The sequence below is a fragment of the Rhinatrema bivittatum genome, chromosome 1, assembly GCF_901001135.1.
Source record: "Rhinatrema bivittatum chromosome 1, aRhiBiv1.1, whole genome shotgun sequence".
NCBI lineage: Eukaryota > Metazoa > Chordata > Amphibia > Gymnophiona > Rhinatrematidae > Rhinatrema > Rhinatrema bivittatum.
Genome location: NC_042615.1, coordinates 814,401,405 through 814,418,767, shown reverse-complemented (window position 1 = coordinate 814,418,767; position 17,363 = coordinate 814,401,405). Strand labels below are relative to the sequence as shown.

Here is a 17,363-nt window from a genome sequence, read left to right as displayed (position 1 = left end):
GACCACCACAATCTCCTCAGAAGGCTCCATGAACTGGAGGTTCTCAAGCATTTTGTGCCTGGCAGCTTCCTCTGTTAAAAGCTGAAACAAGAATGGCTTCCGCCATCACCTTCACAAACCCTGCGAAGGTCAAGTCCTCAGGCGGCGACTTCCTTCATTCATCTGGAGGAGAAGGGTCTGACAGGAGCCCTTGGATCATCCCTCCAGAGGTCATAGAGATCCTCATCCTCACTAAATGCTACAGGGGATGGTGCCCTAGGTACTCGGCCTCCGTCCAGAAGTGCAGGCACCGGTAAAACTGGAAAGAGGACTACAGATCTGCGTCTCTGCTGACCTTAGTGGAGCTTCCTCGGAGGAGGAATGGTAGGGGGTGGCCTTAGAGCCCCTCAGGGTACCAATGCCATCCCAAGAACTGGCTCCAGTTGGGTTGGTAATGCACCGATGAGTATGTTGAGCTTCTCCAGCAGTAGTAGTATGACGGGCAGCACCAGTTCCGGTGTCATCGGTGCCACAGGCCCGATGCCCTACAGTGCTTGATCCTCCGCCAACTGGACTCGACGTTCCAGATCCTCTTCAAATGTTGCCAATGCCAACACCAACTGGGAGGAAGGAGAGGTGGCCAGATCTTCTTTGGACCCGTGAGGTGGATTGGTTACTGGCACCAGGACTGGTGGAGACCATCACGGACCATCACGGACTTCTGGCACTGACAGAGGATGGACCCACCTCACCGCGGGGTCGATTCGGGGCATTGCGGCGTAAGCCGGTGCATCCCTGGGCCCGGCACCATGCATCAATGGAGACCGGTGCCGATGCTCCTTAGTCTTCCCTCAGTGTTTGGCCCGGTCTTTCCCTGGTATCGAGGCCGAAGACAATGAACCCGGCATCCTCGGCCTAGAGAAGATCAACAACGGTCGGTCTCCAGTGCCCCTATCCGCAAATGGTACCAATAGAACCGACAATTTCAATGGCACAGTGTTCACTGGTGTGGCTCCAAGATCCATCGATGCTGATGCCACCGATGCCAATACCAATGGCTTGGACCTCCTCAACCCAAAGAGCTGATCCATCTTGTTGAGTCAACGCTAACATCCCTTCAGGGTCATTTGGGCGCCCAAGTGACAACCCAGGCGTCATGCGATGCACCCAGGCAGAGGACATATGTCTCATGAGGATCCATACTGGACATGGTCCTCGGGCACTGGTGGCATCGAAAACCAGACGTGGCCATGACAGAACGAAAGAAAAGGGGCCATAGACACTAAATGATGGCGGTATTCATCGATGGCCGGTGAGCACCGCTGCTGCAGGGGGAATCAACCATGAAAGAAAACTTACCAGAAATGCTGAAAACTTTGACTAGGACACTATGGGGAGGCACCGGGAGGGACTCAGTGATGGAACAATACCAAAAACTGAGAAAAACCACAATGAAAAGGAAAGTTTTCCACTAGACCAGAAACAGCCAAAGTGAGCTCACAGCGAGGCTTCCAAACTGTGTGGAAAAGAAGAGACTGAAGACACCCGTGGACACGTGGTATAGGGCATGTTGGGCCTGCTCAGAGTGCCTAGTCAAAGTTCTAGAAACTCTGACATAAGTTTCCGCATCGGGGCTCCATCTGATGATGTCACCCATGTGTGACATCATCAGATGGTGGTATAGGGCATGTTGGGCCGGCTCAGTGTGCCTAGTCAAAGTTCTAGAAACTCTGACATAGGTTTCCGCATCGGGGCTCCATCTGATGATGTCACCCATGTGTGACATCATCAGATGGTGGTATAGGGCATGTTGGGCCTGCTCAGTGTGCCTAGTCAAAGTTCTAGAAACTCTGACATAGGTTTCCGCATCGGGGCTCCATCTGATGATGTCACCCATGGGTGACATCATCAGATGGTGGTATAGGGCATGTTGGGCCTGCTCATTGTGCCTAGTCAAAGTTCTAGAAACTCTGACATAAGTTTCCGCATCGGGGCTCCATCTGATGATGTCACCCATGTGTGACATCATCAGATGGTGGTATAGGGCATGTTGGGCCTGCTCAGTGTGCCTAGTCAAAGTTCTAGAAACTCTGACATAAGTTTCCGCATCGGGGCTCCATCTGATGATGTCACACATGGGTGACATCATCAGATGGTGGTATAGGGCATGTTGGGCCGGCACAGTGTGCCTAGTCAAAGTTCTAGAAACTCTGACATAAGTTTCCGCATCGGGGCTCCATCTGATGATGTCACCCATGTGTGACATCATCAGATGGTGGTATAGGGCATGTTGGGCCGGCTCAGTGTGCCTAGTCAACGTTCTAGAAACTTTGACATAAGTTTCCGCATCGGGGCTCCATCTGATGATGTCACCCATGTGTGACATCATCAGATGGTGGTATAGGGCATGTTGGGCCGGCTCAGTGTGCCTAGTCAAAGTTCTAGAAACTTTGACATAAGGTTCCGCATCGGGGTTCCATCTGATGATGTCACCCATGTGTGACATCATCAGATGGTGGTATAGGGCATGTTGGGCCGGCTCAGTGTGCCTAGTCAAAGTTCTAGAAACTCTGACATAAGTTTCCGCATCGGGGCTCCATCTGATGATGTCACCCATGTGTGACATCATCAGATGGTGGTATAGGGCATGTTGGGCCAGCTCAGTGTGCCTAGTCAACGTTCTAGAAACTCTGACATAAGTTTCCGCATCGGGGCTCCATCTGATGATGTCACCCATGTGCGAGGACCACCGTCCTGCTTGTCCTCGGAGAATTATTTTTTTTGTAAGTCACGGTTTCAATGCACCCATCAGTTTTGATGCATACGATGGTGTCCAAGGAGATGATCTCAAGGGTGGAGTGCTCAGTGGTGAGAGTTTCACGATGTGACAGAAGTTTCAGAAGTCTTCATGGACTTGTTCACCTTTGGAACTATGTCATCCATGTATACCAGAGGTCTGACAGAGGTCTGTGCTGTTACTGGAGGAGAAAGTCCTCTTCCAAGGGCTCTTTCCGAACACAGTTTCACATTCGCATTTCCATCTTCCCATAGACACGTGTCCGCAAATTTGTTCAGCCTTCAAGGGCCCTAGCTCATAACATTTCTGGCCATTCCCAGGTCACTATTTACAACCGATGTCCTGTTTCACCCGAGCGACCTTTTTCTCTAGAACTAGTTCTGCGTTAATACTGGGCTAAAGGTTCCCGCTGTTTTTCCCTTTCCATGAAGATGGATTTTCTTGGGTGCCCGTGTTCTATTTCATTTTAACAACCCCCTCCCCCTCCCCCCCTCCCCCAACCCTGACTCCCTGATTTCCAGACTTTAGGCAGTTGGTCCTATTCTGTCCTCATTTACTAAGTTACCATGCACTGTAAGGAAGCCTCAGTTCTTTTTTCTCTTACGGGGTAACCCTAGGTTTGTGACTATGATCAGATTAATAGGGGATCCTCCGTACACGCCACGCCACCGCTAAAGCAAACTTCACTGCTGTATATCTGCACACGCAGAAGATAATTACAATGGCCTCACGTCGGCAAAATGACCGACCTGCATGAAAGCCAAACACATGAGGATATTCAGCCTGCCCGGGCTGGCAGCAGGGGATGTTTAGTTCCATCCCATGCCCTTGTTAGTTTCGCAGACTAGAGGCGAAAGTGCTACAGGTACCAGTTTCACAGATTCTACAAAGAACGTCTGAGGGAGGTTAAGTGACTTGCCAAGGTCACACAAAGCACGGAAGCAACAACAAGACCGGGGTTCAGGTGCCCCTAGTTTGTTGTTTACCAGCTCTTTCATCGCTGTTTGGACAACGCTGCCTGTCTGACAGACTGTACTTGTTACAGAAAAAAAAATAAAATACAAGGCGTTTTGGCATCTCCTGGTGAATTCCGATTTCTATTTTCCTTGGCAGCCCCCGGTTGGAATGAATGTTACAAAAAAAAAAGTAAAATAAACAAGTTGTTGCTATAATTATGGATTTTGCTTCCTTTATTTAAATAGCGGGAGGCAGTCTGTTCCCCGAGGCTGGGATTTCGGACAGCTGGTTAGAATTCACTCCGCTTTGTTCCTGCTTGGGAGACTGACAGGACGGAAATCCTTCACTTAATCCCGCATCCCAGATCCTCGGTCTGCTCCGTTCCCCCCCAGACCCGAGCCAACATCTGCCTCGCGCACCTCCCTGCCCACCTAGGCTCCGGCTGGTTTCTGGCAGCAGCGGCGGCCGTGCGTTGCTACGGAAGGCAGAGGGCGAAGACGGAGCAGGACTAGAAGCCTCCCCGCTCAGAGCCGGTACTGGTACTGTGACAGCCCAAAGGTCAGCGCTCGCGGGCTCTCGTGGCGATGCATGAAGAGAGGGCAAGCGCCTGCATGTGGAAGCCACAACAGGACGCAGTCATCGACAACAGCCAAGAAACCGGTGGCACAAGAAAATTCCGATCATTTTCCAGAAAACCCAAACAGCGTAAGGGCACAGTGGAGAAACAGAATCACTGAACGGCTTTTACGACTACGAGGAGCCACAAAACTCATCGCACAGCGCACAAAAGGCACGTGAAAAAGGCTCGTCAGTGAAATCGCTGGTCCCACTCCATCCTGTGCTGTGATTTTCAGTAGAACCGAGGCTCCGTCACCACCCAGGACTGGTGGCACAAAGTGTAAGCGGGTATTCAGGGGAAGCAGAAAAACCTCTGACCTGGCCCACGTCTCAGCACGACCGGAAAACCTCTCACTCTGCACCCGTGGACAGGGCCGGGACCAGTTCTCTCCACACCTGGCTCAAAGGTGAATTTTAAAAACAGGCGACGGCAACGCTGCAAAAGCTGCTTCTACCGCGTAAGCGGGGGGATTTTAAAAAGGCTGCCCGCCGACGCATTTCCCGGTTCTACCTGTTTGTTCCCGGTTACCAGACAGGTCCTCCCCCCTTTCCCCCCCCCCCCCCCCCCCCGGTTACCCCAGACCCTTTAAACCCCTTTGAAATCGCTCGGGGCACGTGACGGGCTTTTAAAATTCACCTTTTACTGTATGAACTTTTAGGTTTGCTCCTTTATAAACCAAGTGGCTTATCTCTTTCAAACACATGTATTGTCCGTGTAAGATTCATCCGTTTGAAAACCAGTCCCAAAACTTTTTTTTCTTTTAAATCAAGAAAAATTCTTCATCTAAAAAAAACCCACGTCTATGGCGCAGATTTTAATTAAACAGTTTTCGATAAAGATGAGCGCATCGAACGCCTTTAGCTGTCTCTACGGTAGATTGCATCGCTCTGACTTTTGCTGCCCGCTGTAGATGGGCTATCATTTACCCTCTTTTCAAACAATTTTTCTGTGAAACGTTTTGTGCAGTCCTGCTAAAGGCTTCAAATCACATCTTTTCAAATTGCAGACATTATTTCTTCTCTATGCTCCCCAATCTTATTCAGTCTCACATCACAGTGTTTAGCAATGCACTCACTTACCTAATTCAACATCCCACTGCAGCTGCCACTGTTTCGGCAGAAGCCTGCCTCAGGGAATTAAATTTAAGGAAACGGTCAACAACAATGCAGTTAAATTGGTTATCTCCGGACGCCATTCCTCGCGTGCTAGTGACACTCGACGCAGAAACCTTATATGTGAACATCCCACAGCAAGAAGCCTTGCCAGTAATATCAGACACATTAGATAGGAGGGCTTTATCGTGTCGTGCTCCAACTCACTTTTTGGGACAAGTAGCACAGCTGGCACGTAAAAAAAAAAAAAAAAAATCAGATTGAACAGAAGATTTTTTGTATCAGCAAATAACAGGAACTGGCACGGGTGCCACCAGGGCTCCAGACCTGGCAAATGTATACACGGCAGCTTTTGAAAAGAAATGGCTACAAGCTAATCCTTATATCGACCGAGTGCGTCTATGGAAGCTCTGGACAGCTGGACGTTATTGTGGCTTTTGATACTCTTAAGTTGATTGGAAAGGATGGATGAGCTCTAAAGTAGTTCCACTCTTTGTTTTGTTTTTTTTTTCATATCATCAAGTTAAGTCAGAAGCAGATTAGAAAATCTTTTAAAAAAACCACAAAAAAACTTTTTTTTTTTTGAGGCATTTCCAAAATAGGAAAGATTGTTTGGTTGAGTAGAAATATAGGAATTTTAAAATATTTTATGGCTCGTGCTATCTTAATATGTTTGTCTACGTATTGTTATTTAGTGGATTTTCTGAGTGTTCAATATTGTGAGCTGCCTAGAAAAATAGATGTTTGCAAGAGCAGAATATAACAGTGTTTATTTAAATATATATTCGCACTGTGTGAGAGGCTTCGGAATACGAGTTGCAACTCTTTCTATAACAGGTGCCAATTTAAAATTCACTGTGCGTGTCAATAGTTGGAAATATTTCTTTTTGGATCCGTGGATTTATTAAAAAGCCCACAGGTTTTGTAATTTCTAGCTATAGACAACTGACAGATCATAAACGTCTTTTACGCTTTACAAAGTGCTCACCTGAATAAACTGAAAGAAAATCTGCCCGTTGGACAGTTCTTAAGTCGAAGGCAAATTTGTTCTGCCAAAAAATTTTTTATTTTTTTTATTTTCAGTGAACTCAAAAGATTTCTACAGTTGCTTCCTATCAAGAAATTATTCTCCTGCTTTTGTCGTGCAGGCGTTTAAGTGGACAGTACATTGTCCTGGTGAACGGCTCTTTCTTCCAACGAGGAATTTGTTTAACCTGCGCGCTGTGATCAGAGGAGACAAATCTTTTAAGCACTGGAAAGTTCTGCAACTACCTATGGCTTTCTCCACTCCTGCAGGAGTGACTTTTAAGAGGGGGAGAAATATAAAAGAGTGTAGACACAAGGCCAAATGTTTCCTGAGGTGCAAATGTGAGCACATTCCCTGCAGCCATTTATCTTTGGATGTAGCTATATTTACAGTTCCTTGTTTCAAGTTCCGCATTAAATTAAAAACAACAGACTATGGATCAACCAATGTGATATATATACATATTTTTTTTTCTAATTGCCCATGCCAGAAACTGTATGCTGGAAAAAGTACATGGGCTTTCAATGTACGTTTGACAGAACACAAAAACTGTCCAAACAAAGTGAAAGAATAGTGACACCTATACAGGGCCGGCACAAGCCACTGTGCAATCTGTGCACTTGCACAGGGCGGCAGCTCCGAGGGGGCGGCGGACTGGGCCACCCGCAGCCAAAATTTGAACAGAGGCTGCAGGGCGGCCGAAGTAAAGAAAAGGCCCGGCAGACCGCCCGCGGGGCATAGGAGCCGCTAAGTGAGGCTTGCCAGCTCAGAGTTACTTATCGGATTGGGCAGAGGTAACCCAAACCTCTGCCCGATCCGATGCGTCAACTCCTCGATCTCCCGCACCAGCGGGCAGCGGTGTTTGAATGACGTCATCTCCCGCTGCCCTAGGGCCAGTCCCACCAGAGGAGCTGCAAGGTCGCTGCTCCTCTCGCGAGACTGGACCCCCGGCAGCGGGAGATGACGTCATCCAAACAGTCCTGGTTGCAGCTTTGCTGCTCCTGCCGCCTGCTCACGCGGAAAGGAGGTGGGAAAGGAATCCCGATTGTAATAAAACTGTGCCAGGGAGCGGGAGGAGGAAGAGCTCGGGGAGGGCTAAGAAGCTGGAATGGACAGGGAGAGAAGGTGAGGGAAGGGCAGAGGGAGCCAGCAGGAAGAAACTGGGGGAAGTGGAGGTGAGGAAAGGGGCGGGCAGAGCTTCTGGAAGAAGGGAAAGAGGATGAAGGTGAAAACATGTTGAGATAGTGACTTACTAAGGGGGGAGAGGAATCTAGAGGGAGAGGGATGGGGGAAGAACTGAGGTAGTGTGAGAAGGGAATATTTAGAGGGAGGGAGGGAAGGGGATGAGAGAGCGAGGCCCCGGGATGTGTAGCAGCCTGGCTTGTTCTGTTTTCCTAATACCGTAGGAGGTGTATTGGGATTTTAGGAGCTGGTTTATATCCGCGATGTTACTTTTTCCACGGGTAAGCTTGTTACTGTTTGAGCGCTGGCAGTTAGTGCCGATTTGCTATGGGAGGTTTTCTATATTACAATTCTTTACTCAAGGCTGTCTGAGGGTCAAGCCCACATCCAAATTGCATCACAATAAGCCCTAATGCCACACGGGTATTTCTGCAGGGTTTTCCGGTTGGCGCCACAGCAATGCATGTAAATATAGCATACAGGTTGCTGTAAGTGATATTTTTACCTCAGAAGACTATGCTCAGAATGTCCTTTTTAATATCAAATCCATTATAAAGGCATCATTTTTTATTGTGTGTGCGTGTGTGGGAGGGGCCGTTAAAGTTCGCCTATGACTGGCCATGGACTCCAGAGGAGAGGGGGTTAGACCCGGCTAGGGAGGAAAGTCAGATTTTAAAGTTTAGATTACTGGAGGGAGATGAACGGGGGGCTGGGGGAGGGGGGTGTACAGGGCAGCCAAAAAGCTAGCACCGGCCCTGCCCCCTATAGTAGAAAACTGTTTAAAACATCCGCGTTTCTTTTCAGATTCATGCTTCCTCGCGACTGCACCACCGTGGACCTCGTCGGAAGGAGGCGATTCAGGCAAAGCAGTCCTTCCAGCTAGAGCAAGGCTGGATCTTGCGATTGCAAGCTGGGGAACTTGCCGAACTGAATGCCAGGAAGGAATCTCTTACCCTTCCTGTGCCACGAAGCACCTGCTGCAGTTTGCCCTTGATCTCTGCAGGCAGTGACCACCCCACCACCACCACGGCTGATGCAGGCCGCACCGGAAACCAGCCCTCTCGATCAGACTGCTGGCCCACTGGCAGGAAGAGCGGGCCAGGTAAGTAGCCGGCCAACTCAGATTTAGCTCCCTGAGCCAGGCGTCTTCCGAAACAGCTCAGACCGTAAGTGCAATTAATCCACCGGACTGTAATGTGAGACGGGATACGACCTGGGGATATATATACACTGAAGAAATGATTTGACTGCACGCCGAAAAGAAGTCGCTCGAATATCTTGCAGAGTTAAAAAGTTTCAGACGTGGCTTGGATTTTAGCTGAAATTAGTAGCTCAGCTGTACAAAACGTTTCTCAGAAACAATTGTTTGAAAAGAGGGTAAAATGATAGGCAACTGCAGCGGGCGGCTCAAGTTATAGCAACGCAATCTACCGTACAGTCAAAAAGATCTGAAGGGCTTTGTCTCTATTGAAAACTGTTTCATTAGAAATTGCTTTAAATAAAAAGTTTTGGAAGATCGTTTTTCTTTTGGGGATTGTTTTTCAAGTGACAATCCTTTTATATAGATCGCTGTGAGTGTGATCAATGGTAAGGATTTTTGATACAATTATCCATTTCAAGAGCGTTTATGGAATAATTTTCTAAAGAATTTGTGGGCCATTTAGCTGGGTAACTTTTCAGCTGTCTGTCTAAATGGCTTTTGCCTATGGACCTGGGGTCTTTTCTTCCTCCAGTGTCAGCATATTCACGTGGCGTCACCACTGAGCACCGTCGTCTAAGCACTGCTTTACTGGAGGCTCATCAGTGTGCGCTCATAGGGAATGAGCGTCCTATTATATGGAAATCAGCAATGGGCCACAGGGTATCGTAATAGCCCCAGGAACCCTGGCCAGGATTTGTTTCTGCTTCCTATAGGTTCACTTTTTTTTTTTTTGGTAATTAAAGTTTTATTGAGTCATCAAGCACAAAATACGATATGGCTTATTCTTTACAAACTGTAAATTCTTCATCAACACTGGTGAGAGTTCCCATAGGAATATATTCCTTCATTTTTCCCAGCCTCCCCTCTCAAGCTTGCTTGACCCCATTACCTATCAGTTCACTTCCGCTCCACCCTAGGTTTCGGGGACCTCTGCACCTTACTGGGGACCCTACAGGTATCATGAACGATCACGTTCTACGGAGCATTGTGTCACCAGGAATCTCCCATCCCTGTCTGCTGTTATCATTACTGCATTCACTGGGTGCCATTTTAGGCACAGCCAGCAGTGGATGCCGTCTAGCTGCCCCTGTCTCCTCTGAAGATCATATCCAAAGAAAGAGCCCATATACTGCAACCTCTCTAACGTTGGTCTGATTAAAGGTCTCGCAGGACCAATGCAGCTGCTAGAGCTCTTCCCTACAGAAGCGATCCTCACATGACTTTGCCATTTAGCTGGTCAGGTCATCTATGAGAAAAAGATGCCCAGATAGCCTTGAATGATCACGCACATCATCGTTTTTGGAATGATAAATTAATAATTTGTTCATATCTATTTTCTGTCATATCAACACAAGCTTAACATGATGTACAATAATACTAATAACATAAAAATATAAAATAATCGGCAGGTAATGCACACAGTTAAAGAAAACCAGCTGTCATAAAAACATGATAAAGTACACACTATGAGACAGTAAATTAGTAATCATAAGAAGCATACCAGGTGCTAAAATTAAACCACAATTGTAGACACAACAAACCCACACACAATCAACAATACAGCCTAGCAAATAAATGCACACTAAAACATGAACCCCATCAACCCAAAAGCAATCAACCCTACAAACAACCACAGTTACCTAAACTGTAACTCACCTTGAACTTTGATTTGGAAAAGGTGAGTAATTGAATCTAAACTCCAGTGGATCCCTTCCTTCAGGGCAGCTACAATACAGCCCTTCCAAGTAAAGAGCTGAAAGGAAACACCCATGCAGACGCAGGCACTTGATAAACAGAGTGGGATCCTGTACACAAAGCCTTGATTCAATCGCAGGCTTAAAGCTCAACAATTCGGACAGCATTAGTCGCCTGCTGGTCAAGTGAAAGGTACCAGGCTGGTCTCCCCACCCCCCTGGGCACTTTGCTTATTGCCTGCTTAGTTCACACCCGGTACTCTCTCTCTCTATTTTTGTTTTTATTTATTTATTTATTTATTTATTTATTTTTAGTTTTTATATACCGATGTTCCTGTATAATATACATATCACACCGGTTTACAAGGAACTCAAACTGACGCCTCAGTGGGCAGTTTACATTGCAACAAGATAACAAGATAACAGATAATATGGGGGGGGCAGCGGAACTTGGCAAAGGATACAGAGATTAAGCATAAATAGCTAAATAGAGGTAACTAAATATACAAAATACAGTAAACAATGTACATAAGGTGAGTTGGGTCAGAGGCCAGGCTGATATTGTTTTCTTCCGGCTTTTAGATTCCTGGGAAAGCTTGTGCAAAAAACCAAGTCTTTAGTTTCTTTTTGAAAGTAATGTGGCACGATTCGAGGCGAAGGTCTAGAGGGAGCGCGTTCCAGAGTATGGGGCCAGCTGTGGATAGTGCGCGTTTCCTCAGGGAGGATTTTGCTGGCTGGGCGCGTAGCATATTTCTGTACGCACTTCTTGTCGGTCTCTTGGAGGTGTGAAGCTGCAGTTGAAAAGTTAAATTGAGAGGAGCAATGTTATGTAGGGCCTTGTGAATCATCATAATGGTTTTGAAGTGAATTCTGTATTTGATAGGTAGCCAATGTAGGTGCTGGAGAATGGGGGTGATATGGTCCCTTTTTTTGGTGTTTGTAAGAATTCTGGCCGTTGCGTTCATGACCATCTGAAGCGGTTTGGTGGTGCAAGCGGGGAGGCCAAGGAGGAGCGAGTTGCAATAGTCTAGTTTCGGTAATATGATGGCTTGTAGAACCAGGCGGAAATCTCTGTAGCGTAGTAGAGGTTTTAATTTTTTTAATACATGCAATTTAAAAAAGCACTCTTTTGTCGTGTTGTTTATGAACTTGTTGAGGCTGAGTCTGTTATCTAGGAGTACTCCCAGGTCTCTTACTTGCTGCGAAGTGATGTCTTTGGAGTTGATAGGAGATTGGCTAGCATTTGGAGTGATAGGTGGGACGTGATTTTCAGGGGAGATAAGTAGGATTTCCGTTTTGTTAGTGTTTAAAACCAAGTTGAGTCCTGCAAGTAGGTTGTTTATTGATGTGAGGCAGTTATTCCAGAATGCCAAGGCTTTGTGTAGAGATTCCGTGATAGGGATGAGTATTTGTATGTCATCCGCGTAAAGGAAGTGAATTAGCTTGAGATTGGTAAGGAGGTGACAGAGCGGAAGAAGATAGATATTAAAAAGAGTGGGTGAGAGGGATGATCCCTGTGGAACACCCATCTTGGATGCAGTAGGGTGAGACTCTTTGTTATTTATTTTGACCTTGTAAGCCCTATTTTCTAGGAATGATTTGAACCAGTTAAGCGCTGATCCTGTGATGCCAATGTCGACTAGACGCTGTAAGAGGCACGAATGATTCACAGTGTCGAATGCCGAAGAGAGATCCAGAAGAGCGAGGAGGCAAGGTTGACCTTTTTCCAGATTGAAAAGGATAGAGTCTGATAGTGTGGCTAGTAGCGATTCAGTGTTCCGGGTCTTACGGAAGCCGAATTGGTTTGAGGTAAGGATGTTGTTTTCATCTAGGAATTCTGAGAGCTGTCTGTTTACAATTTTCTCCATAATTTTGGCGGTCATTGGCAGGTTTGCTATGGGTCTGAAATTGGCTGGGTCCGCTGTGGCGAGGTTGGGTTTTTTGAGGAGAGGTTTGAGCATTGCCATCTTGAGTTGGTTGGGGACATGGCCTTGGGTAAGCGAGCAATTAATGATGTCTGCGATGGGTTTAGCAATGATGTTATGTATGGAACTCAGCAGGTTGGAGAGGATGTGATCTGATGGATGAGACGATGGTTTTATTTTCTTAATTATGTTCTCTATTTCTAGTGTGGTTGTTGGCTCGAAGGAGTCGAGAGCTGCTGTGGTTGAGTGCACTGCTTGAGAGCTAGAGATGATTGGGGAATTGGGAAGCGTCAGGGTCCCCTTGAGGGGGGCGACGAGTGTGGAGATTTTTTTGTCAAAGTAATCAGCTAGTTCGTTAGCTTTGTTAAACGCTTGTTCATCTGGTATGATAGGCATGGATGGTCTAGTAAGGGCTGATACATATGAGAACAGGGCTCTTGAGTCGAAGATGAAGTGGTGTATCTTTTTGGTGAAGAATTCTTTCTTGGATTTGTTGATATCATTTCTATATGAGGTTAGGCATGATTTATAGGAGAGGAGGGTTGTGGTAGATGGGTTTTTCCTCCATTGGTGTTCCTTGCATCTGAGCTCCTGTTTGCGTGCCTTCAGCTCAAGGGTGAACCAGGGTTTCCTATTGTTTTTGTCTGGATTGATGGATTTTGTCGTCATCGGACACGCTTGATCTGCTACCTTGCTGGTGATGTTGTTCCATGATGTCAAGGCTGTGTTGGCGTCTGATAGGTCCAGATGAGCTAGTTCCGAAGTTAGATATGAGCTTAGCTGATCTCCGGTGCAAGGTTTCCTGAAGGATATGGTAGTTGAGTATGTTGTTAGTGGAGGGTGCTCCTTGATCTCAAGCGCGGCAGAAATGATTCGGTGGTCAGTCCATGGTACCGGTATGCAAGTTGGAATTGAGTGGGGTGAAATTCCTTCGTTTATGAAGATAAGATCTAACGTATGACCCGCCTTGTGGGTGGGCTCGTTGATGATTTGTCTGAAACCCATATCGTTGAGTGAGGAGAGTAGTGTTTCGCAGTTGGTTGAGCGGGGAAGGACATCCACGTGAAGGTTGAAGTCTCCCATCAGGATGGATGGTTTGCCGGTATTAAGGTGTTTCGCTGCTAGCTCAATAATAGGGGAAGGGTCTGTCTCCAGTAGGCCTGGGGGGGCGTAGACTAGACCAATTGCCAGATGTTTTGAGTTGAAAAGGGCAAATTCAGTGTTGGCTAGGTTGTTAGTGGCCTGCAGGGTCAGACCAATCCCTTTTTTGGCAGCAAGGAGGAGCCCTCCTCTTTTTTTGAGCCTAGGTATAGAGAGGAAGTCATAGGCCTGAGTGGGAAGCTCATTTAATAGGACTGTGTCGGTGGCTTTTAGCCAGGTTTCAGTGATAGCACAGATGTCAGGTTTTGAATCCGTGAGGATGTCGTTGAGGATATGAGTTTTCTTGGAGATGGATTGTGCGTTGAACAGGGTGAGTGAGAATAGAGCCAGGCCAAGTAGTTGGGTAACAGGTGTTAATAGGATGGGCCTGAGTCTCTGTTGACGGTTGTGCAGGAGAGTGGGGGGCTTAGGAACTCTCCTTGTGTGGTTGTAGATGATGGGAATTGTGAGTGAGTGCATGGTGGCAGGTATGGAAGGCCGATCGTGAGGGGGAGGGGAGTGAGGGGTCCTGGAGGAAGAAGGGGAAACTGCGTGGGCCTTTCCCTGAGCCGGAATCTGTGTCAGGAGTTCAGGACTGAGGGGTGAGAGACTAGTAAATGGGCCTGTGGATCCCTGTATTCCAGGAAATGGGACCAGGGCTCTGGGAATTAGAGTGGGAAGTGGTGATGTTGGGCCAGCGACAATCAGTGGTTTCTAATCCAGTTGCAAAAGTGAGGGCTGTCCGGCAGGGCTGCACGAAGGGGCGCACAAAGGGGCGGGCCCCTTTGTCGCGCTCCTTCGGCACGCGACGCCGGGAGAATCGGTGTTGTTTTTAAAAATCCCCTCCCTCTGATGCTGCTGACGTCGTCGAGGCGCCGATTGGACGGCTCGCGGTTCGGGGGCGGCGAGAGAGAGGAAGGAGGCGGACTTGCCTGCCTCGTGGCCGACGCTGGAGCCCCGGCGGTGAGTGCGGCGATTTAGAGCAGGCCTTACCCCGGTGGGCTTCAGCGCCGGATGCGGATGTTTTTGTGGGTTAACCTCTTTCTGTTGAATTTGCAAGAATTGTATTTCCATTTAGGGAATGTCATATTAACTTGTCTGGGAGGATATCCCAACCCTACTGTACAGCAGAGTTTTTCTAATGACGCAACCAACAAAGGTAGCGATTACCGAATCTGCAGGTTCCCTGACGTCCCTTATAGTTTTTGGCTGCAGCAGCTCGTCCGATATTCCAGCGAGTATTGTGCGTCTAGGAAGGAGCTGTCCTTCCATTCATTAAGCACAATTTTCCAGGTCAAGGACAGCAAAATATCTATCGGCCTCTGATCACAAGGCAGAAAGATCTTATTTAATCGCAGACAATTTCCAGATTAGGAATTTGAAATGAAATGTCACAGTGGATATTCAGTCTATCCTTAATCCTCCTCCTTCCCAAACCTGCATCCCAAACATTCTTATATTGTCACATAAATGTAATACATGTGCCCACATCCCCAGCCCCATGCGGCAAATCCAACATTCATTATCTTCCTGAGCATTGAGGGCCTGATTTTAAAAAGCATTTACTCGAGTAAAAACCAGGTTTACTGGAGTAAATTCACTTTACTTGAGTAAGTGGGTTTTTGAAAATTGCTACAATATATGCCATTGACTTGTCTATATGATTTACTCACATAAGTGCACTTTACTTGAGTAAATGGCTTTTGAAAATTGCTACAATAGTAGCTACATTTACGCATGTAACTCCTTTTGAAAATTACCCCCTGAGGTTGGAGTTTTGTTTTGGTTTATTTTTTTATCAGAGTCCAGACTGCCCTCTGAATAATAAAACACAACCTCTGAGTAAGGGATGGAGACATCAAAACCCACAATAACGTGCTGACCTTTGCACACGCTCCGTATGAGAGAGTCCCCTCTCCCGAATCATCAAAGAGCTGAGACGGCACCACCCGGGGCCACTTGGCACCTCTTCCCACCCCAGACAGGAGTGGGCATGTGGCATGCACAGAGCACATAACAGCTGGTTTTCTGGCAGGATCAGCTTCAGCTCATCAGCGATCGCTAAAACAGGGAATGTAAGTCCCTAACAGTAATCGGCGGCTGTTTCAAAGGGAGGGCACTAGTTGGCTATCACTGCCCCTGAGGTTCAGTCCCTCACAAAGTTCAGTCATCAAGGTGGGTGCTTTCAAGTTTCTATACTATTAGCACCCCCTTCGGTAATTTGTGCTCCGTGGCCATTTTAACCTCTAGCAGAGTAGCAGCAGGCCTTGTCGGTGCATGTGTGAGGCCAGCGTAGGGGCTTACATCCCTAGGCCGGAAGGCCTCCATGCAAAGATTCACAATGCATACTCCCACAGGTTCAAGGCTGCTACTGCCTTAACTCTAGAGGGGAACAGCGGGCTTAGCTTTTATCAAAAAAGAAGCAAACAAACAAAAAAAGCCCAAAGATATATCATCAGTGCCTCCAGGGCCTTGGCTGCTACCATCTGTGGCCCCGTGCATCGAATCCACCCGTGCTAAGGCAGTGGCTTGGGGGGGGGGAGGGGTGTGGAAATCCCTGTGTACACAATGGGGCAGGCGAGGAGCGAGTCAGGGTGTTAGAGTCCAGCCCCATCCCAGGGAAAGTCACCCAGCCCCCTAAGAAACGTTATCGGATGAATGTCGGATACTGGTGGCAGGCCAGCGCTGGGGGTTTATTTCTCCGTATCTCGGGAATCCCCTACTCGTGCGCAGAGCTCCGGGGGATGCTGGAGAGCGGCAGGTCCCGGTGCAGGCGCCAGTGCAACGGCAAAGTCCCTTTCAGACAAAGACGCCGGCACTGCCAGTTACAGCAGTCAGAGCATGCTTACCGGGCACGGCACATGAGAAAGTCAGAGAGAAAACTGAAAAGGTGAATAAAGAGCACATAAATTAGAGAAATAAACCGGTGCCGACAGAACTGGCAGACCAAGCGGCAATTTGGACAGACATGATCCTATACACCGCGTACGTAGGGCAAACAACCTGCACGGTGGTGAAATGGCTCACCCTAGGCCTAAAAGCAAAACAGCCCCTCCCTCCCCGGCACTTTTTTTTTTTTTTTTTTTTTAACACAAGATAAGTGTGCACATTTTTTTTTTCCTGCCAGAGTTTCTCCTCCCACCCCCTTTCCAGAAGTTGCAGCATGGGTTATTTTCCCCTATATGCATCACCTTGCACTTATCCACATTAAATTTCATCTGCCATTTGGATGCCCAATTTTCCAGTCTCACAAGGTCTTCCTGCAATTTATCACAATCTGCTTGTGATTTAACTACTCTGAACAATTTTGTGTCATCTGCAAATTTGATTATCTCACTCGTCGTATTTCTTTCCAGATCATTTATAAATATATTGAACAGTAAGGGTCCCAATACAGATCCCTGAGGCACTCCACTGTCCACTCCCTTCCACTGAGAAAATTGCCCATTTAATCCTACTCTCTGTTTCCTGTCTTTTAGCCAGTTTGCAATCCACGAAAGGACATTGCCACCTATCCCATGACTTTTTACTTTTCCTAGAAGCCTCTCATGAGGAACTTTGTCAAACGCCTTCTGAAAATCCAAGTATACTACATCTACCGGTTCACCTTTATCCACATGTTTATTAACTCCTTCAAAAAAGTGAAGCAGATTTGTGAGGCAAGACTTGCCCTGGGTAAAGCCATGCTGACTTTGTTCCATTAAACCATGTCTTTCTATATGTTCTGTGA

The 17,363-nt window shown here is 47.3% G+C and overlaps 1 protein-coding gene across 2 annotated transcripts in view; it reads right to left on the bottom strand.

Annotated features, from left to right (window-relative positions):
• The window catches only part of CNTFR (ciliary neurotrophic factor receptor), an 841,002-nt gene that overhangs the window by 364,596 nt on the left and 459,043 nt on the right, over window positions 1–17,363 (bottom strand). The gene's annotated exons all lie outside the window — the stretch shown is intronic.